Source organism: Haematobia irritans, chromosome 4 (genome assembly GCF_050003625.1).
Source record: "Haematobia irritans isolate KBUSLIRL chromosome 4, ASM5000362v1, whole genome shotgun sequence".
NCBI lineage: Eukaryota > Metazoa > Arthropoda > Insecta > Diptera > Muscidae > Haematobia > Haematobia irritans.
In genome coordinates, this window is record NC_134400.1 from 11,527,571 (window position 1) to 11,534,909 (window position 7,339).

Genomic DNA, 7,339 nt, shown 5'->3' on the forward strand with positions numbered 1-7,339 from the left:
AAAAAAAGTTTATTTGGATCCAATGATTTTGACCTTCCTTTAAGGATTTTTGTATTGATTCCGAGCCAAAGCTGCGGCCTCTTTATAATAAAGATATTTTTTAGCAAACTACCTGGCTTTTAATCTAGGACAGATCTCATTTTTTTCTCTTTTCGCGGTTTATTAATAAAGGTACTCACGTACAAACAAATGTCAGTTTAAAAATCGAAAATAAGTCTTAGCCTATATTTGAAGCGTTTTTATCTTAAATCTAAAGTTTCAATATTTCAGTTAATTTAAGGACAATTTCTTTAAATCAAAAATGTGTTTTTTTACTTTAAGTAAAATTAGCCTTAGTTCAAAGACATGCGACTTTAACGGAGGGACGCAAATTTACAAAATTTGTGTCCTAAATTTAATGAAAAAAATTTTTGAAGCAAAGATTATAAACTTTATTTTAATTAAAATTTCATTATTTTAAAGAAATTTGTCCTCAATATTTTGTAAATTTCGCATCCTAAAATTTAGGTTGCGAAATCTTTAATATTACGTAAATATTTTTTTCAGTGTATAGAAATAAAATTTTGACAAAAATTTCTATGACAAAAATTTTGACAAAATAATCTTTTTGTTTGGTAGTTTATTACTTTTTCTCCAAATTTTGGTAGATTATTTTTGGCTCGAGTGGCTGAGCCAGCGTGGTGTCATGGATGAAATGTCCACCTTTCATACAAATGGCCATGGGTTATGCCTTGACCCAGAATTTCACCACGGCCTCCGATCACTATTTCGTTGCGTTACAAACAAAATGTCTAGGTATGTATGCCCCGGTCTTGTAGTGCAGCATCTAAATTTATGTAATAGATGGGACAAAGTCTAAGTGAAGTCATTACGAAATAAAAGAAGTTTCTCCAGTGGCCATTGACCAGGCCGCAATATTGTTAAACTTCAAGAGTAAATTCTACCCGAATAGCAGATAAATTATGAGGCACAGTGATTTTGATAAATAATCAGTCTTCAGTTATACCAATGAAATCCATGAAATTAACAGTTAATAGGATAAGCAGTTTATAGAACATTTTCTTTGCATATTTTCAGGCGTCACAACTGTCAGCTGAATAACACTATGGTTTGAGAAGGAAAATTGCTCAAAAGTTTAGTATTGAACTCATTACTTTTATTTCTATAGAAAATTTTCTGAAAATTTTATTTCTATAAAAAAAAATTCTCAAAATTTTAATTCTATACAAAATTTTTTCAAAAGTTTATTTCTATAGAAATCAAATTTTGTCAATATGTAATTTCTATAGAACATTTTGTCAAAATTTTATTTCTATAGAAAATTTTACCAAAATTTAATTTCTTTAGAAAATGTTGTCAAAATTGTAGTTCTGAAAAAATTTTTCTTCAAGGTTTACTCCTATAGAAGTTTTTGTCAAAATATTATTTCTATAGAAAATTTTGTCAAAATTTAATTTCTACAAAAAATGATCTCAAAATTTAATTTCTATAGAAAATTTTGCAAAAATTTTATTTCTATAGAAAATTTTGTCAAAATTTTATTTCTATAGAAAATTTTGTCAAAATTTTATTTCTATATAAAATTTTGTCAAAATTTTATTTCTATATAAAATTTTATCAAACATTTTATTTCTATGTGAAATTTTGTCAAAAATTTATTTCCATAGAAAATTTTATCAAACATTTTATTTCTATTCAAAATTTTGTCAAAATTTTATTTCTATATAAAATTTTGTCAAAATTTTATTTCTAAAAAAAATTTCTAAAAAATTTTTTAGAGTTGTAGAGGAATATTGTGCAAAATATACCAAAACCCCAAGAATTCTACCAATCTGCTAAAAATAAAAAATCTACCCTTTTTTATACAATCTATCAAATGTGGCAAGCGTGGTTACAGTTCATGTCTCTAGTAAAATATCTTGGCCAACCAGAGTCATTAGTAAATGTTTCCTTCCTTTCTTCGACTAAGTAGTTATTATTGTATCCCAGAAAGTATTGCAATGGGCCAAATAAACCAATCCCCTAACTGGATTCCTAAAAGAGTAAATTTCATCCGATCCTGCTGAAATTTGATATGCCATTTTTACTCTCCAAATGTCACTGTCCAAACCTGCAGTCTCTTAGGAAAAGTTACCCAGTGTCATGTATCCACAAAAAAAATTTAAAAAATGAAAAAATATCCCAAGAAACAAAACAAAATAACAACACAACTAGTGCAACATGCTACTTAATCACAGCAATGCCAACCGCACTTGTGTTAAGGAAGACAACACTAGCAACATCAGTTACAAGTTTGGTCCAAGGAACTTGTCCTAGTGGTACGAGGACAGCAATAAAAAGAACAACAACATCAAGATGAAGTCAAAACCGAACATAAGTCAACACAACAATGCAACAAAATATCCAAACAGACACCATAAACAATAGAAGGACACCACCAAAGGGACATACAGGCACAAAAGTCCAATAGCCAGTTGGTAAACAACACTGCTGGCACTGTGCGTGATTTAAATTACGCGAGCTCCTTGGTTCTTAATTTTTGTGATTTTTTTTGCAGAGAATTAAATACAATGAGGCCATGGTAACAGTAAATGAGGAAAACTACATAATTCAGCATGCTACAAGCTTACCACAAACTGGCACAGTGGGCAATATCGAAATGGAAATAAAATTTTGCAGTTAATTATCATGCATTTGGACGTTAATCGCCTGTTTCAGTATCAGGCTAACATGAAAAATAAGAAATAAATGTTGACAACATTTTCTATAGAAATAAACTTTGACACAATTTTCTATCGAAATAAAATTTTGACACGAATTTCTATAGAAATAAAATTTTGACACGAGTTTCTATAGAAATAAAATTTTGACAACATTTCTTATAGAAATAAAATTTTACTAAAATTTTCCACAGAAATAAAAATTTGACAAAATTTTCTATAGAAATAAAATTTTGACAAAATGTTCTATAGAAATACAATTTTGACACAATTTTCAATGGAAATAAAGTATTGACAAAAACTTCTGTAGAAATAAAATTTTGACAAAAGTTTATATAGAAATAAAATTTTGACAACATTTCCTATAGAAATATAATTTTGACACAATTTTCAATGGAAATAAAATGTTGACAAAATTTTCTAAAGAAATAAAATTTTGAAAAAGTTTTCCATAGAAATAAAATTTGACGAAAACTTCTGTAGAAATAAAACTTAGACAAAAGTTTCTATAGAAATAAAATATTGACAAAATTTTCGATAGAAATAAAATTTTAACAAAATTTTCTATAGAAACAAAATCTTGACAAAATTTTCTATAGAAATACAATTTTGACAAAATTTTCTATTGTAATAAAATTTTAACAAAAATTTCTATAGAAATAAAATTTTGACAAAATTTTCTATAGAAATAAAATTTTAACAAAATCGTCTATGGAATAAAATTTTACCAAAATTTTCTATAGAAATACAATTTTGACAAAATTTTCTATAAAAATAAAATTTTGACAAACTTTTCTATAGAACTAAAAATTTGACAAAATAAAATTTTGAAAAAATTTTCCACAAAAACAAAATTGTCTATGGAATAAAATTTTACCAAATTTTCTATAGAAATACAATTTTTCTATAAAAATAAAATTTTGAGAAAATTTTCTATAGAACTAAATATTTGACAAAATTTTCTATAGAAATAAAATTTTCACAAAATTTTCTATAGAAATAAAATTTTCACAAAATTTTCTATAGAAATAAAATATTGACAACATTTTCTATAGAAACAAAATTTTGACAAAATTTTCTATAGAAATACAATTTCGACAAAATTTTCTATAGTAATAAAACTTTAACACAATTTTCTATCGAAATAAAATTTTGACAAAATTTTCTATAGATTCTATAAATTGTCTATGGAATAAAATTTTACCAAAATTTTCTATAGAAATACAATTTTGACAAAATTTTCTATAAAAAAAAAATTGACAAAATTTTATATAGAACTAACAATTTGACAAAATTTTCTATAGAAATAAAATTTCACAAAATTTTCGATAGAAATAAAATATTGACAACTATTTGTATAGAAAAACAATTTTGAGAAACATTTTCTATAAAAGCAAAATTTTGACAAAATTTTCTAGAGAAATAAATTTTTGTTACAATTTTCCATAGAAATGAAATTTTGACAACACTTTTGTATAGAAATAAAATTTTGACAAAATTTTCTACAGAAATAAAATTTCAACAAAATTTTCTATAGAAGCAAAATTTTGACAAAATTGTCTATATAAATACAATTTTGACAAAAAATTTCTATAGTAATAAAATTTTAACAAAATTTTCTATAGAAATAAAATTTTGACAAAAATGTCAATAGAAATAAAATTTTGACAAAATTTTCTATAGAAATAAAATATTGACAACATTTTCTATAGAAACAAAGTTTTGACAAAATTTTCTATAGAAATACAATTTGACAAAATTTTCTATAGTAATAAAATTTTAACACCATTTTCTATCGAAATAAAATTTTAACAAAATTTTCTATAGATTCTACAAATTGTATATGGAATAAAATTTTACCAAAATTTTCTATAGAAATACAATTTTGATAAAATTTTCTATAGAAATAAAATTTTCACAAAATTTTCGATAGTAATAAAATATTGACAACTTTTTGTATAGAAAAACAATTTTGAAAAACAATTTTCTATAAAAACAAAATTTTGGCAAAATTTTCTATAGATATAAATTTTTGACACAATTTTCCATAGAAATGAAATTTTTACAACACTTTTGTATAGAAATGAAATTTTGACAAAACTTTTGTATAGAAATAAAATTTTGACAAAATTTTCTATAGAAATAAAATTTCAACAAAATTTTCTATAGAAGCAAATTTTTGACAAAATTTTCTATAGAAATACAATTTTGACAAAATTTTCTAAAGTAATAAAATTTTAACAAAGTTTTCTATAGAAATAAAATTTTGACAAAATTTTCTATAGAAATAACATTTTGACAAAATTTTGTATAGAAATAAATTTTTGACAAAATTTTTATATAGAAATGAAATTTTGACAAAGCTTTTGTATAGAAATAAAATTATGAAAAAATTTTCTATCGAAATAAAATTTTCTACAGAAATAAAATTTTAACAAAATTGTCTATGGAATAAAATTTTACCAAAATTTTCTATAGAAATACAATTTTGACAAAATTTTCTATAGAAATACAATTTTGACAAAATTTTCTATAGTAATAAAATGTTGACAAAATTTTCTATAGTAATAAAATTTTAACAAAATTTTCTAGAGAAATAAAAATTTGACCCAATTTTCTATAGAAATAATATTTTAACAAAATTTTCTATAGAAATAAAATTTTGACAAATTATAAATTTTAACAAAATTGTCTATGGTATAAAATTTTACCAAAATTTTCTATAGAAATACAATTTTGACAAAATTTTCTATAAAAATAAAATTTTGACAAAATTTTCTATAGAAATAAATTTTTGACAAAATTTTCTAGAAAAATAAATTTTTGACAAAATTTTTATATAGAAATAAAATTTTGACAAAACTTTTGTATAGAAATAAAATTATGACAAAAATTTCTATAGAAATAAAATTTTCACAATATTTTCTATAGAAAGAAAATGTTCACAAAATTTTCTATAAAAATAAAATTTTCACAAAATTTTCTATAAAAATAAAATCTTCACAAAATATTCTATAAAAATAAAATTTTGACAAAATTTTCTATAAAAATAAAATTTTGACAAAATTTTCTATAAAAGTAACATCTTGACAATTTAATTTTCGATTTTCCCCCACAGTGTCCAATAGAAAAAAAATATTATAAATGTTGAGGTTTTAAATGAACTCCATAACTCTTCACATAGTGGTTTCGTCTGAACAACCAAATACAAAACAAGAGAAAAACAATAACCAAATTTATGAGGGGACAATCGCCCATGGAACCCTCACAAAAATGACAACAATTACAAATGTTCATCATGTCTTGGGCCAGAAAAAATAGCCATTAAATAGCTATAACGTTTGCCTTTCGGCTTTCATACGAATTAGAAAAGAACAAATATTCCAATTTTATTCAAGCAAGTCATAAATTTTTCAATTTTATTTCATTTTTATTTTTTTTTTTCGCAATTTTGAAATTTCTATTCTATCATTCAATGCATTAAACTATTTTACAGCTTTTGTCAAACGTTTTAAAAATATTTAAAGATTTTTTTTTTGGGTGGGAAACCTTTCGATAGACCCCCTCCCCCCCTCCAATGGAATCTAGCAAGTATATCTTTTTGGATTGTACGTAGTTTTTATTCCCACTTTGTCTTTGGCAAAAACGTATAAATTTTCAATAATGACATTTTAATAGTGTCTCGATTTATGACCATTTTGTATTCAATTTTTCGTAGAATATCCATTTGAATATGGATGTCCGTCCTTCCCCCATTCTTTCTCTAGATATCTATCCAGTGGGTTGGTTGATTTTGAATATATTTAAAAGATATATGCGGATATGCTCATATATTTTGTTAGAGAATTAGCAATAAAAATCCTACAAAAACATCCAAGACCCGGCAGAAAGGAGGTGAACATCCTCCAAGAAGATGTATAGAACATTTCAACAAAACTGAGTTTTCAATTGGCATAGGAGGACACGATGAGAAATAATTTAGAGAACAAAAAAAAACACGAGAGTTATTTATACCACATGTAGCCAAAAAAATAAAAAAAAGGAATTATGGTTAACGAAACGGGCGGGTGATTGTAAGTCATTATTTCCTAGCATACGGTATTGCTGTGGGTATGGCACAAATGTTCTTGGTAGGCAGTTTTCTCAACTCAACTACCCACCAAAAATGGCATCGCCGAAAAAGTAGTGAAAATTGTTTGGATCCGAAAGTTTTGCAAAAATCCACCATTTTAACAACCCAGGGATTGAAAATACAATTTTTAAGAAAGTACAACAAAGGTATTTTTTTAGAGCGAAAAAGTACTTTTCACTATATTTTAACTAAAATTCCATTGGAAGATTATTGTCAAGAACTGCTTTAGACTGAATTTTAAAGAAAATAAAATTTTGTTTGTCAACTCCACAATTTTAAAAATGTTTTTTTTTTTTTTAGTTTTATATCCGCTTACAAAGGCTACCGTTATATTGTAATCACGGTTGCCACAGTTGTCATGGTACTTCATACATTTTCTGTAGATAAATAAGAAAAAAATTTTCACAAAATTTTCTATAGAAATAAAATTTTGACAAAATTTTCTAAAGAAATAAAATTTTGAGAAAATTTTCTTTAGAAATAAAAT